General features: G+C 47.0%; 1 long non-coding RNA gene across 1 annotated transcript in view; it reads left to right on the forward strand.

Moving 5' to 3' along the window:
* Nucleotides 1–1,653, forward strand: part of LOC109705776 — a 2,469-nt gene extending 816 nt beyond the window's left edge. Inside the window, exon 3 of the long non-coding RNA XR_002214885.1 lies at nucleotides 1,613–1,653. This is a non-coding gene — a long non-coding RNA (uncharacterized LOC109705776). The remainder of the gene's footprint in view (nucleotides 1–1,612) is intronic.
* Nucleotides 1,654–15,993: the final 14,340 nt, after the last annotated feature.

Here is a 15,993-nt window from a genome sequence, read left to right on the forward strand (position 1 = left end):
TCTTTGCTTCTCTTTGGTTTTAATCTCCCTCTAGCTTAGATTTTGAAGGATTAATCCCTTTTCTTTCCTCTTTTATGCTTCTCCACCATTGATGGAGCTAGAAGCTTGGATTTGGAGCTAAGTGGAGGATAGATCTTGGGATTTAAAGGATTTAGAGCTTGATTTGAAGCTTCTAAGAGGTAAGCATTACACTATCTTCCTCTAGATTTGAGTTTCATTGGATTTCATGAGATGAAACCCTAGATTGTGATATTAGGGTTTATTTTGGGCATTTTGAATCTAGGGCTTTTGAAGCTAGATTGATCGGATTAGAGGCTTCCATTAGGTTGGATTGGATGAGCCCTAGCTTCATTTTGGAGCATTAGAGAAGATTTTTGCACTAGAGGTGAGTTCTTCTCACCTATACTTGATTAGCTTAATGATTGAGCTATTGATGGTTCGTTTCGTTCGTGTGACGCATGTTTCTCTACCTCTAGGGTACTAGGAGACTAGAGGACACCCTCGTTGGAGCGCACGAGGAGTTTCGTTGCCATCGGTGGGTTTGGCTTCCTTGAAATTGGAGGAAATTCCTCCTAAGTGGTTAAATGCTTTCATGCTCCTTAAATTCATGCATATTCATGTTTAGTAGCATTTATGAGAGTTTTTGAATGCTTAGAACTCATATGTTGTGCATCAAGAAAATTTACTCTATGTAGTAGAGAGAGAAAGACAATGTGCTTTGTTAATATGCATGCGACGAATATTCCATGAGATGATAGGAAATCAAGATTCATGCTTCGATTTTGACTAGAACTATAAGTTCTTGAACTTAGCATCCATGTTGGGACAAAATGAGCCATAGTGTCATAATGAGGTACTTGGACTAGAGAATTATTAAACTGCAACATAGAGACTTGATAATAGGCCACATTGACATCAACTATATGCCATATTTGAGATATGATGAAATAGTGACTTGGCCACGAGGACATTTACTATATACCATGTTATTAGACATGAGGACTTGGTACTTGCGACTGATCGTTTGACTACTTGCCATTGTGCTCATTCGCACATGCTTGTGAGGGTCGCTCCCTACAAGCCGGCACTCCGGAGATGGCCATCGCGATACATATTCGCCGTGCGGGATTGGGCGCCGAAGTGGATTGCCGTGGGACAGGCTCATCCCTAGGGTGGGGATGATGACTACCACGGGGCCATTAGGCTCGGCACCGGCCAGACAGCCTACGGGTGGGTCTCAGGGCCTTAGACAGCCTTCGGGTGGGTCTCTTCAGATTTGACTTCGAGTATTCATGACGACTTAGAGTATTACTTGGACATTGACTAGAATAGTAAACATCGGCATTGTACTATTTCGCATTGTGAACATTATGTTAGTTGGAGACTATTACTTCATGCATAGTTGCTTTCGTACTCATGCTATTTATGCTAAGTGGAGACTTTATGCTATAGTAAGTTATATTTTACTTACCGTCTAATTATTACATTGTTAGGCACTGACCTCTTCTTGTAGCTTTTGGGCCTTGTGGCGCAGTTCACTGAAGTCAGTAATTGCCCACTGGGAACTATTTTTAATAGTTCTCACGCCCCTGTTTCTATGTTTCCTTTTCAGAGCCTTCGGCACCGGCGGAGGCACGGGATCGCGGCAAGGGGATCGCGTAGCTAGCTAGCGAGGAGCTTACTTGCCTAGGTGGTTTACTCTTTCTTTTGTAGATGAGAGAGTGAGAGTTTTGTACCCTGTATAGAGACCACCTATGTATCTACTCTTAGCACTTGTATTTGGGATTTCCTATTGTATTTACTTTATGCCTTACTTAGTGGATTTACAGTTTTAACTTTATCCCTTGTTGTAGCAATTAGACATTTACTATGCTCTGATACTCCTAGATGTATTGTATTATTGCTTTTATTATTGTTGCTTTTAGATGCCTTATATGTTGTAGACATATGGCGGGTCTGGGCACGCGCCGGGCGGGCTTCCGCTGGGTCCCGGGGCGTGACAGGCATACAAACGCCCACTCGAGGCCTATCGAGATCCCTCGCTTTGACGCTGGATAGGTGGCCGCCTAGGCTGGTACTGTGTCGACGGAGTCCCGTGGCTAGCGGCTGGTAGAGCCGGTGCCGATGCAGTCGACGATGCCGGTGAAGAACCTCTCGGGCACTCAGTCCGAACGTGGCCCTCCTGGCCACACTGGAAGCACCTGCCCGCCCGCTGTGGATACTGCGGTGGGTAATGAGAACCACCGCAGATCACACACGGGGAAGGCCGGCGACGGTCAAAACCTCCTCGCTTCGCTGCTGAGCCGCGTCCACGCTGCTGGCTCCTAGGATGCTTCGGCGGTCTCCTAGAGTGCGTCTGGCTCACCCTCTGTCGCAGGCCTCTTGGCCTTACCCTTGTCCATGGCCTCTCGCGGCTCCTGGACATCTGCCGCGCCGCTCTCCACAATGAGCGCGCGATCCACCACCTCCCGGTAGGTTTGAAGGTTAGAGGATTGCACGAACCGAAAAATTGACGGTCGCAACCCTCGCTCGAAGATGCGGGCCTTGTCCTCGTCGTCCCGCACGACGAAAGGCACGCAATGCAGAAGCCAAGTAAACTCCCGCTCGTACTCGGCTACAGTCCGATCTCCTTGGCGCAAGTTGCGCAGGTCCTGCTCCATCTTCCTCTTGACGCTGGTCGGGAAGTAGTGCGCTAATAGAAGCTCCTTGAACTTCTTCCATGAAATAGCCGCCAAGTCGGTGCTGGGGTTCTCCTGAAGATCCAACCACCAGCGATAGGCCTCGCTGTCGAAGTGGTGTGTGGCGAGCCAAACTCGATCTCTCTCCTCCACGAAGGTGTCGCGGAAGAGTTTCTCCATATGCATCAACCACTTCTTCACGATCCAGTGGTCGACCTTTTCGCCATCGAAAACCCGGGAACCGCACCTCCTGAACTCGTTGAGGCGCTCCATCAGCCTGCCCCTTTCCTCAGCAGAAACCGTCACGGGAAAAACTGCCCCCGTCGGTGGCGTCTGAGCCGGTGGTGCCACTATGTTCTCCTCCCGGGGTACAACTACGGGTGCTGCCCGTGAAGAACCGGGGGCGGGTGATGGTGCCCTCGGTGCCACGTCCACAACTGGTGCTGGCGGCGTAGGGGCCTGAGTGTTAGGTCCTATGTGTTGGCAAGTTTCGTGGGTCGAGTCGAAGTCTTGAAGAAGTCCGGCGCGGAGTATTGAAGATCGAAGAATCCAAGACTTCGAAGAATCGGAAAGGACGCAAAACAAGCAAAACTTGAATCCCGATGCGTTGGTAAGCTTTAAATCTTGTTTATGGTGATTCATACTTATTTATAGATCTTAGAATCATATTTTTAAGTTGTAATTGATTAGAAAGTTTCTAAGAGCTTGTAAAACTCGAAACGATGCATTTTCAGCAAAAATTGCATTGTTGTACCGGTACAAGAGTTTTCTGTCTAGGGTACAGCCATCAACGTCTGCGCAGAAAGGTTTGATGGTTGTTCCGGTACAACCATCATGGCTGTACCGGTACAAGCCCTGTTCCGGAACAAGCTGCAGCCTGTTCAAGGTACAGAAGCTTCACAGAAAATCTTCCGTCATGCGGTACCCTGGACAGCTTTCCTTGTTCCGGTACAAGGTGCTGATTTTGGAAAGAAATTTTCTAATCCGACTCTGTTTGATTCTAAAGTCTATAAATAAGCTATTGGGGTTCTCTAACATATCAAGCATCACGAAAATACATGTTTGAGAAACTCTAGAGGCTCGGATTTTATTCTAAACCTATTTTCTACAAATTAGCCTCTTTAGATCAAATTGAGATATCGTTTCGCATTCTCTATATGTCGATTTGATCTCCGCTTCGCTTGGAGTTCTATTCCCTGGTTTTCTACGATACTCCAAAGCGAAGGATCACCATAATCATGATGCTCTTCATGAACGGCGTCGTGGATTCGGCGTGAACAAAGGCGGTTCGTGGATTCGGATCGTTGGCTCGTGGATTCGAGTGGCGTTGTGGATTCGGCGTGATTGAAGCTTCGTGGATTCGAAGTGGAGGCGTTCGTGGATTCGAACGTGAGGGCGTGGACAACCCGGAGGGTAGCGCGAAGATTCATAGGAGGTTAAGAGAGGTTGAGTCCGTGAAGTCAGTAATCACTTTGTAATCTTTTCTCTTAGTGAATTATTTTTTTCGCGTGTTGGTCTCGTGGGTTTTTCTCCAAGTTGGAGTTTTTCCACGTAAATCTCGGTGTGCTTTTTATTTTCCGCATTTATTTTTATTGCATCGAGATTTGTGGTTTTTGGCCGTTCACCTATTCACCCCCCTCTAGGTGATAGATACAATCTAGATAGATCCTTGGGCTCCTCAAAACTTTCACTGAGTTTCTCGAGCAGTAGCCTGCTGAAGTAGGAGATCCTCCAAGCGCTTCATCCACGCCTCCTGTCAGCACCCTGCCTCCGTCTGTTGTGCCACCATATCAGTGAGGGCCGCAAGCTAGCCCCTCAACTCTCGAACCTCGCCGGATCCGGAGGTAGCGGAGGTCTCGACCTCCTCCAGATTTGCCGTGTTATCCGCTCCGGCAGATTGGGAGCGTGTAATCGGCATCTCACTACAATACCATAAAAGCATAAGTTAATAAACTCACGCTATCGGATCCCCACTCAATAAAGTAGTACCCCAAATCATGCGAAAGTAAGGAAGTGTGCTTCACTACGAACTCCCGATGTTACGTTGTCGGCCGCCAACGTAACTCTCCGCGAAGTTAGAAGCTATACACTTTGATTTAACTCCACTTATAGAGTTATCAAAGATACCCAATCAAGATACTTTCGCTTACAAGTCAAATAGAGCTCGTCTCTCACGAGCCTATTTCCTATAGTTCAACTGGCCTAAGGTTTGCTAGGTCCTCTAAGGCTCAACCCTAAGCTCTGATACCAAACTAATCTGTCACACTCCGGGGCCCAGCGGAAGCCCGGCCGGCGCGTGCCCAGGCCCGCCATATGTCTAAAACATACTAGGCGTCTAAAACAAAACGATAAATAAGGCAATAAAAGAGAACATCTAGATGTATCAGAGCAAAGTGTATCTAGAAGCTACAAAAGGGAAGGGAACATAAAGTGAAATCCGCTATGTTAAAACATAAAGTAATACAATAAGAATCCCAAAAACGATAGCTAAACAAGGTACACAGGTGATCTCTATACATGGTACAAAACTCTCTCTCTCACAAAAACTAAAAAGAAGAGAGTGACCACCTAGGTGCAATAGCAAGCTCCGCTATCTAGCTATGCGACTCCCTTGCCGTGATCCCGTGCCTCCGCCGGTGTCGAAGGCTCTGAAAAAAATAAAAACCATAAAACAGAGGGCGTGAGAACTATTGAATAATAGTTCCCAATGGGCAATTACTGGCTTCAGTGAAATGCACCACTAGGCCCAAACTAAAAAGAGGGTCAGTAAGCAGATATAAACAAGAGCGATATGTACGACAAGTAAATAAGCATGAATATTTGCTACCACATGATATCTCTACTTAGCATGATTTAGCATAAGTAAGAAAAGCTATTCTCGTATGAATATACCCAAGTATCGCTAGTATGATGTCCATAAGTCAAATAGTAAAGATGTCATTGTTTACTATTTTAATCAATGTCCACATGGCATGATGAATGCTCCAAGTCAAATCTGAAGAGACCCGCCCGAAGGCTGTCTGGCCCTGAGACCCGCCCGTAGGCTGTCTGGCCCGTGCCGAGCCTAATGGCCCCGTGGTAGTCAACATCCCCACTCTAGGAATGAGCCTTGCCCACGGCAATCCACTTCGGCGCCTAATCCCGCACGGCGAATATGTATCGCGATGGCCATCTCCGGAGTGCCGGCTTGTAGGGAGCGACCCTCACAAGCATGTGCGAATGAGCACAATGGCAAGTAGCGCAAGATCCATCTCAAGTACCAAATCCTCATGTCTAAAAATATGGAATATATATATCGAATGTCTCAACGGCCTATCTCTATGTCATCATGTCTTTAATATAGAATATAGCAGATGTTCAATGGCCTATCACTATGTCTCTATGTTGCAATTTCACAGTTTACTATGTCAAGTGCCCATTTATGGCATTTTTGTCCAATAAGTCCAAACATGAGTTTATTGTTTGCAAATGCATAATTTAAGCAATTTCTAACATAAAAGACATGTTTCTAAGTCACTAACACGAACACTTCTCACATGCATGAATTCTACCTATAGTGCTCTACTATATAGAGTGAAATTTTCAAGATACATAAGGCATGCATTTTAAGTGTTCTAAAATTCATATAAATCCTATCTAGCATAGATTTGTATTCAAAAAGACGTTACGACATGTAAAGCAAACGTGGGGACCATTTTGCCCCGTTCTCATGAAGCCAAACCCACCACAACTCTTGCGCTCCTTCGTTTGCTCTAACGAAGGTGTCCACTAGTCTCCTAGCACCCTAAAGATGTAGGAATAAGGGTTAAACGAATCTTACGATCAACCCTAAGCTCAATCAATAAGCAATATAGGCTCCTTAAGTGAAGAAATCCTCTCTCAAACTCTAAATGGGAGTTAGAGTTTTTCAAATCCAACCTAAATAAAGGTTCTAAACCCATCAATTAGGTTTCAAAACCCTCAAATCAAAAATCCCCAAAATAAACCCTAAATCCCAAAATCTAGGTTTCATCTAGTTTAAAGCTCCAAAACTAGGATCTAGAGGAAGGAATGTAAGGAAGTGAATTCTCGAAACTCGAGGATTAGACTTCGACCAGAATCGACTATTCGTCGAGTGCGTAGGCTTCGGAAAGTCCGAAGGTGTTTATAATGCATAAAGTGCATTAAGAAGAGGTCCGCGAGAGCACCAGTGCAAAACTTGCACTGGAGCAGAAATGCTCTCGGGGACCGGTCCCTGGCAGGGAGGGACCGGTTCCATCAGGCTGGGTTGCGGAGGTCTCTGATGAGACCGGTCCCTGGTGGGCAGGGACCGGCTCCCGAACGTTGGCCTGGCGAGACTTAGCCAAATTTGGCTAAGTCCCGAGAATGCAGCTCTCGGGAACCGGTCTCTCGGACACGAGGGACCGTCTCCCGGGACGGGGTCTCCTCAGCAAGCGGACCGGTTGCCCGACGCGAAATCCCCTCTGCTTCGAAGGGCAGCCTTCGGGGAACCGGTCTCCCCGATGTAGGACCGGTCCCCTCTCACTGCGAAAATGCCCCAGAAGGGCTGATTCCAAGGTGAAAAAGTGGAGGGCTATTTGGCAAAACGCCTTTATTAGAAGGCTGGCGGATCCTCTTTCCTCCCTCTCAGTATTCTCTCTCTCAGTCTCGTCCTTCACACTCTTTCCTCTCTTCAGGAACAGAAACGAAGAAGAAAAAGGAGAATAGAAAGAAACGAAAGAAACAAAAAGAGGGAAGGAAATCCAAGAACAAGAAGAACAAGGTCTTCTTCCCTCTCTCCTTCAAGCTAGGGCAACTTGGAGGCTTGCTTGGAGTAAGCTCCAATAACCACTATCGATGTGATATATTCTTGGGTGTGGGTTGTTACTTAGAATTGGTTCAAATGGAACACTAAGTAGGGATAAATAGAAGGTTCGGCTCGAAACGAAGCTCGCACTACACGGGATTCTCCGTTGTTGAACGCTAGGGCTTAGAAATTGGGATTTTGGCAAATCTAGGGTTTTGATCTAATTATATTGGGTCGCTAACCATAATTGCTAGTCTCTGAACGCGTCGGCGAAGACGTTTGCCTGATTCCGACGAACGATCGTGCAAGTATCGCCCGAAATTGGGTATACTCGAGGCTGCGCTTCGCGCGCCGAGGATTGTTGAGCGCGCGACGAAAGACACGCAACGTCGAGTTGTCTACCATCGGGCACTGCCAAAAGGTGGGTGTTCCATGCCGAAGCAATCGGGCTCCCTTCTATTCTTAGTACATTGTCGACTGCCTTGCATCTTAGTATTATTGGCAGTTAGGATTAACTTGTGGCATTGCCTTCGTTAATGCCTTCCATTGATGATAATTGTAGAATGTATTGAATACTTGACATACGTGGATTGCATAAGCGAATTGGGTCGAGACTCTGTGAATCCTAATATAGAGCCGAGAAGGTGATGGGCTCATGGCTTGGTCTAATGCTAAACAAACGAACGAGTGCATCTAGTCGATATTTTTTAATGTAACAATGGACGAGTGGCAATTTAAAGTTTTGATAGTAAGCAAAAGAACAAATGACAACATATGTGAGTCATAGTGCTATATGACTATGGACTATATGATGATTGTGACCCTAGAAGATAGGTATCTCTCAAAGCTTAGAAGGGACATGCTCACAGGCTCTGTTTAAATCTGTGATGGAAAGCCCCACACAAGTATGTGCAGCTACCGGATGTTGATCCGCCAGGGATTGCTATATGCCCCGCCAGACGGTCTCGGGGCCGTTAGGCGAGTGAATCCGCTCCTACGTGTCGAGATGTGTAGTGAGAACTGTAGGCGAGCCTCCCGGGTAAGCCACGAATTGGATGGACAAATAAATGAGGTACACAATCAGACATGAATAGCTTATCTTTGGACATGATAACAGGTTACTGTTTACACTATTTCATTGTACATGCATCAATATATTAATGCCCACCTCCGGGCATAGGTAAGAGTAGCTTATACTTTCTCATACCCGCTTTCCTTTATCTATCTATCCTATCGATTAATCTGCTTGGCCCTGCTGGACCCTAAGTGGGGAGATCGGGGAGCTCGCGGCCTAGAACCTCACTGGGAACTAAGGAAGTTATTCTCAGCCACACCCATTTACCTACAGGGTTCCATTCGGTGTCCGCCCGGTGAGCCGCCGAGGATCCCGGTAAGGGCCGCGGCGTTCTAGTCACATAGCTAACCGTCCCTTTGCTAGCCGTCAACCTACCTTTATATTTGAGTAGCAGATATGTAAGGGTGAGGTTCGAGTGAATTGATTTATATTTTGGAAGAACTGTAAAAGATGTAATTGAATGTATTAAGTCAAATGAATAGTAATAGATATGCTCTTCTCTCCTTTAAGTACTGTTAATTATTGTTTCTATACTTGTATCTTGCTCTTGGTTTGTCGCACGGTTGTGCTCTTGAATCGTGTATTATGAATTGAACTCCTGGGTAAATCTCTAACATGATCTTATGGTTGTCTGGCGACAGGGGAGGTCACTGTCCGTTCGGCGTCTGTTCGACGCAACCCCGGCCGCGACAAAAATGGTAGCGGTCTCGGGCGTGACAGAATAAAGTGTAATCAGAGCAGCCAGAGCAAGTAAAAGAAGTCTAGGATGCAGCCTAGAGACCCTAGGTTGGTAAACCCTAAGTTATAAGGACGTGAGTGAACGTGTGAACCCCATGGCGGTGGCGGAGTTGATTGAATTGGGTCAAGTTGTGTTGTGTCTCTAGCTGTGAATAGAGACGGATCACGAGTGACACTCATTCTTGACTTGTATGGTTGTGTCGCGGCCGAACGACGCGACGCTTCAAGAGTCCAGAACTGAAGCACTTGTGAGCTTCCGCCCGACGATTTCGTTGTTTGAGTCGTTATTTTTCGCGAACACTGGTTGTGAAGTTATCGGATTGAGATAACAATTAAGATTGTTGCTTTTCAGAGGCAAATGTCCCCCAAGGCGTTTATGTGCGCAGGTCTCTCCGGTACCGCTAACGACTAGCCGCGTGACCCGAGAGCCAAGATCGAGCGAAGGTGGCAGAACTGCGGGAGCAGGTCGCTCACAATGTGGCGTCGATGCAAGCCCAAGGAGAGCCTCGGTCGAGCACTCGCTCCAGGAAGTTTGTGGAGGCGCCAAGCCGGCACGCGGCGGCGCGCAGCGCGCGGCAATGGAGATCACCGAAATCTCGCCCTGTCGCGCCTTCGGCACGCACACACGGTTGCGGCCGATGGGAGGGAGGCAATAGCGGCGGTTCCGATACGGCAGTTCCCACCCTGCCGACAAGTGTCGGCCTACTGACAGCTCGGGTTCGCGACACTCGAACGACGAGGTCGATGAAGTGGAGCGGTGAAGGCGGCGCTAGACAACGGCTTTAATGAAGTTTATGAAGTTTTAAACACCACATTTTGAAGGGGAAAGGTGGAGCCGTCGGTGGTGGAGTCTTGGGTTTGACTTTATGGAGCCTTTCGAGGACTTGTACCCCGGAGAAGGATTAAGGTCGCCCCTCGCCACGAAAAGTCGCGCGCATGCCGTCGAAGGCGGCGAAGGGTGTGGTGGAAGCGGTTGACAGCGGCGATCGACTCGCTCTGGAACTCTCACCAATCTCTGGGAAGATTCAAAGGAGGGAGATGTTTGGAAATTACTGTCCGCCGCACACCGAGAAGCGGAACTAAAGAGACAATTTCCGGCAAATTGAGAGCAGGAAGACCGTTCGGTGGCGGACTACGAGCAGCGAGTTCTCCACAATATAGAACTTCGTCTGCCGGAGCGTGTCAAGGAGACTGCGGATCGACCGAAGTGGTTCTGCGAGACATATCGGCGGTGATTTAAGGGCGCGTGCAAATTTCAGCTCACTGACTTCGCCTGAAGTTTTCAACAAGGCGCTGTGGGCGAGCAATGGAGATCCCACTTGCGGGAGGAGCGTGAGTTGTTGCCGGACGCCAGGACCAAGGGAAGAAGCGATCGGGCAGCGGCGGTCGGGGAGACAATCTAGTTCGAGGAGGCCCCCAAGTATCCCGTCGCAGTCGTGGGGCCGTGGCCGCAGCGTTGCCCTATCGGTGGCAGATCGAGCCATCGGCCACCGCAGGTTAGGCAACACAAGGACGGTGCTTCATTGTGGACAAGAAGGGCACATTAGCCGCACTGTCCGTCAAAGGGCCTCATCTTACTCCGTCGGTCGCATCGGCTCCAGCGGCCCCTCGCTTTTATCAAGGAGGGCCGTATGTTCCTGTAGCGGCGGGATGCGCAGATGACGCCGCGCACGCCGGAGTGACTCGATCAGCGCCGAGGCGACCGGTATCTCGCCACTCAGGCCCAATGAAAGAGCCTGCCGCAAGCCGAGGAGCCTGATGTTGTGCAAGGTATGGTTCTAATCATGGAGTTCGCTCCAAGCTAATGTTCGATAAAAAAGGTGCCACACATTCAATATTAGTAGGAGCATTTGCACCATGCATGAATACCGCATAACAGCAAGTGGCAATGGCAAGTGGCGATTCGAAGCTCCCAGTCATCATTTAATACCTATACGGAGTGCTCGTCACTGCCCAGTACAATAGCGTATGTGGATAATGCCATCCGAATGTTGGAGTACTCAACTAAACTGAGCGTATGATCATTTTGGATCATGGATTGGCTCTCAAGGTATTACGCACGAATCGATTGTAAGCATAGATCAATCGGCCTTTCGAGAGCCAGGACAGAAGGAAGTTCGGTTTATCCGAGCTCATCGGAGTTCTTGCTTCGTCGTGACAGTATCGGCGAGCGAGAAGCTAGGAATTGGTAGACGCGGTTGCGCGCATTTTGGCGACTCGCGGGAGGTGGAATCACGGGTGGTAACAAAACTAAAGATTTATCGTGGTGCGGAATTTGCGATGTATTTCCTACGAGTACCGGGAATGCCGCCGATCGGGAGATCCGAGTTCGTTATAGACTGATTCCAGGACGGCGCCAATTCTCGAAAGCCCCATACCGCAGCGCCTGGCAGAGTTAAGAGAATTCAGGGATCAGTTACAAGACTTCTGCGACAAAAGGTTCATCCGGGCCCGAGGTATCGCCCGTGGGTAGCGCCGTGTTATTCGTGCGGCAAGAAGGATGTTCGTTCGACTCTGCGTGATAATCGATGAGTTGAATAAGGTTACAATATAAGAACAAGTACCCGTTGCCCCCGAATCGACGACTTATTTGATCAATTACAAGGGTCACGAGTAATAACTCGAAAGTATAGACCTACAATCCGGCTATCTAAGTTAGAAGAAAAAAGATCCAAGCCGAGGATATTCAAGAAACGGTGTTTCGCACGCGGTATGGACACTATGCGTACACGTATGCTTTCGGGATTACTAATCCCGGCCGCATTCATGGGATCTGATGAACCGTGTGTTCAAGGCGTGCTTGGACCGATTTTCCGTGGTCTTCAATAGACGACATCTTGGTCATTCGTGCGGACGAGCGAAGAGACGCGGAGCATTGGCGGACGTGCTTCAAATGCCTTCGGGAGGAGAAGCTATTTGCAAAGCTGAAGAAGTGTGATTTCTGGCTTCGAGGGTTGCCTTCTGGGGCATGTGATTTCCGAGGGCGGTGTCCGGTTGCACCCGAGGAAAGTCGAACGGTGAGAAATACGCCACTGGCCGATGAAACGTTACGGAGGTCGACTTGTGGCTTAGCCGGCCTATTACTGACTCGGTTTGTGAGGGCTTTTCGAAGATTGTAACTCGCACTTACCGTCTGACACAGAAGGCCGTCAAGTTCATATTGGAGCGACAGAGTGTGACTCGAAGCTTCATAACGAGTTGAAGAGAAGATTGACGTCGCTCCAATTGTCACGCACCGAGCGCGCCTCTTTGTCGGCATTCGGGCACGCCAACGATAGACCGCGGAAAAAAACGACAGGTTCCCCTGTACCGCGTGACAGAGTCTCCCGCTGTACGTTCAAGGCGTTCGCAATCATCACAAATGATACGAAGTTCCAAACAGGAAACACATTTCAACCCCAAGATGCAAAGGAAGATCAAAAACACTAAATCTAACTTGCTATTACACCTGCATTCCTCTCACATACTACATTTTTACATTCACATTACATTCTTTTAGCATGATCCTCACTTCCAATTATACAATCAAGTTTCTTAACATGCTTATTACAAACATTGTTCTTACAATTATGCACATTTTTGTTCTTTGCATTTATAGCCCCTTAAGAAAGCGCCGACTCAGGTGCTTGCTACTGGTCTCAGGGGTAGGGCTAACTACGGACTACGGCCGTTGTCCTCGCGCCGCCGGTGCCGCTCGCCGTGTGACGCTGTAAAACCCCGAAAGCAACGTGGGGTGAGAACTAAAGCTCCATATTCCCCAGTGGTACGCACCCAAGGGAACGAGCTCGACCATCAGGTCAAAGGAGGCAAAACAACATGTTAGTTCCAGTAGATAGAATATGAATCTAAATCATGCACTAACATTACCATGCTTTTGCTCACCACATGCAATATATGCAAATTAATGCAACTCATATAGTAGATTAATTGCTTCTACATCTTTATTCTTATCCATTCTTTACTTTTAACTCATTCTTTACTTTACTCACTACATTAGCAATTAACCTTTCTTTATTGCTTTATACTTGTTATTCTTAGCATTAGCCTTTTCTTATTCTAATTCTTTATGTCTTTATTCTTTACGCTTTACTAAGGGTTACTCACACCTTAGAATATTAACACACATTAGCGCTTTCTTCCTAAGGTTACTTTAGCCTTAGGCCAACTTTGCCATCCGACTCGGTCTTGAAGTCAATCACTGCGATAGTCCGCTCTGCCGCTCGAGGTGAGGAACTCACACATGCACCTCAGCCCCTCATGCATTCAAACCACATCGCCCAAACGGGTCCGCCACAGGAGTGCGTACATCCGTGTCAAGGGATCCCCCCGGTGGAGAGAACATGCCGCATACACCCTGCAGCCCGAATCCCCGATAAGGGAGAAGGAACAATGCCACATGGCACCTATCGCTCATTGTTCTTGCTCATTGACAGCTCAAGCCTCGAAGTTCTTGCCGTGGAGAGGAACATGCCACATGCACAGAACCGCGCCAGACTATCGAGCTTGTATGCTTGCACCTAGGCAGCCGCTGCATCTAGCAGTCCGCTGGCACTACACACCGCACTAGCAAGGGACAAAAAAATTCCGGAAGCCACTTCAAAACATTACTGAAGGTTGGTCTCACATTTTTCTATGTTTATTCGAGCCTATCTAGGGTCCAAGTCTTACTCAACCTAAGTTAATACATTAGGGTTTCAACGTCATTATCTTCTTACCTAAGGTCATTGACACTAGTACAACATTCTTTTCACCTAAGTTCATTGACTCTTGGTTCTATATCATTACGATTAAACCTAGGTTTACTTTTGCTCTAGGTTCAATGCCATCATGTTCTGTTTCCTAGTTGTGCCACACCTAGAATTATTACTTGACATGCCTCGTGAATAACCTATGTTCAATGACACTAGGTTCAATACTCACTCTTGTTCAACCTAGGTTGCACGACTCTAAGTTCAATGGACTCGATCTATATGTATACATATGTCCTTTATCATAGCATTCCTTACCATTAGCATCCCTATATCATGCCATCATACCTGTACTTGGCATTATCCTCATGCATGCTTATCATGTATACTTAGCATTCTCTATTTCACATCAATATTGAATTCAGCGTTAGCATTCTTACATTATGTATTACACATCTTTTTAGCATTTCATCAGCATTCCATTTCTAAACATCATCTAGTCTCCTACTGGGCATTTAAAACTTATCATTTATCTAACATATCTATAAAGATGTCACAATATTTTAGCTTGTGTTCTTACATTATGTCAATATTCATACTTTTAGCATTTCCTATTATGACAGCAAATGCATTTCTCAACAATAACCTGCTTTATATATCATTACTTGCCACATATTACATGCATTATTAACATCTTAACATGGCATTGATATACATTTTTAGCATCATTATAGTGCATTCTTACTTAACATTCTTATTACGCATTCTTACTTAACATTCTTATCATGCCATCAATAGTGAAAACACCACTAACTTTGCATGAAGCGCGACCTAGTCCTTCGGTAAGCACAACCACCTTTTAACTCTTTCGCGATGCTTTTCGCACTTGGGCAATCGCCCCCGCGCACCCGTGACGGCCGGTTTGACCCAAACTACTTGCGCGACACCGAACGGCCCATTCCCGCGATCCGTTTGTTCGGCGAGTTATTCCCCGAGCCCACATCTCCCGATCCATTTCCATGATTTGGAGCTTATCCCGCGTGCTGGCGGCTATCTGTACCAAAACAGAATTGTTCGTACAATAACTTCGCGGTATCGCTAGTCGATTGTCGAACCGAGCGCACCAACACGCGTTCGTTATACCCCCAATAGGTTTGTAAGGGTCAATTGAAGATCAAAACTCAACTATTTCAAAAACCCCTTTTTGAGCCACTATGCCAATATTGCAAAATGCCCATTTCATCTCATGAATCCAAGCATAAACCATCTATTTAGGCATGCTAAGATCCATTAAAATCATCTTTAGAGTATAAACTAACTTAACCCTAGATCTACCATCTAAAATTCAAGAAGCTTACGCTCTCTAGTTTGCTCCCATGGCTCAGAAGGCAGATGAAGATGAAAGCTCCATCTTCTATTGGCCTCTTCTCCTTCAATCTTCTTCTATTTCCCTTTCTTTCCTCTCTCTTCTCCTTTTTCTTTCTAGAGAGAGAGAGGGAGAGGTTTTTGGTGTAGGAGAAGTGAGAGAACCGAGGGAAAGAGAGAAGATCCTCTCATAACACTCTCATAAGTGCCGATTTTGCACTTAAGGCCCCTCCCACAAGTTTCCCTCGGCACAGCCCAAACTGGATTTCGGTTCTGAGCTGGTCCATTGCGGTGAGAGACCGGTGACCCCGAAAAAGGCCAGAATCGCAGACTTAGCCAATTTTCAGCATTTTCAGCCTTATCCTTTTTCACATCGCGTTTTCCGCGGTCGTTTTTCGCTCGTTGACTCTTCCGTTTCTTTTCAAATCGAACCGAGACTCTCCAAACATGTTTCAAACATGTTTCATCAATCTTTTCATCCACCGCTAATGCCGGATTTAGTTCAAACGGCCCAACATAGCCTTACGGTTCCGTTCTCACGCGCACGCTAAGTGCGCACCGAAGCACCCGAATGCTCCCGATACTTCGCCGGATATGATATCCAAGGCTTTCTAACTAACTAACATCGTAACTCAGAAAGAAAATTCGGTGTATACATTCTCT

This window comes from Ananas comosus, unplaced genomic scaffold (assembly GCF_001540865.1).
Source record: "Ananas comosus cultivar F153 unplaced genomic scaffold, ASM154086v1, whole genome shotgun sequence".
Classification (NCBI taxonomy): domain Eukaryota; kingdom Viridiplantae; phylum Streptophyta; class Magnoliopsida; order Poales; family Bromeliaceae; genus Ananas; species Ananas comosus.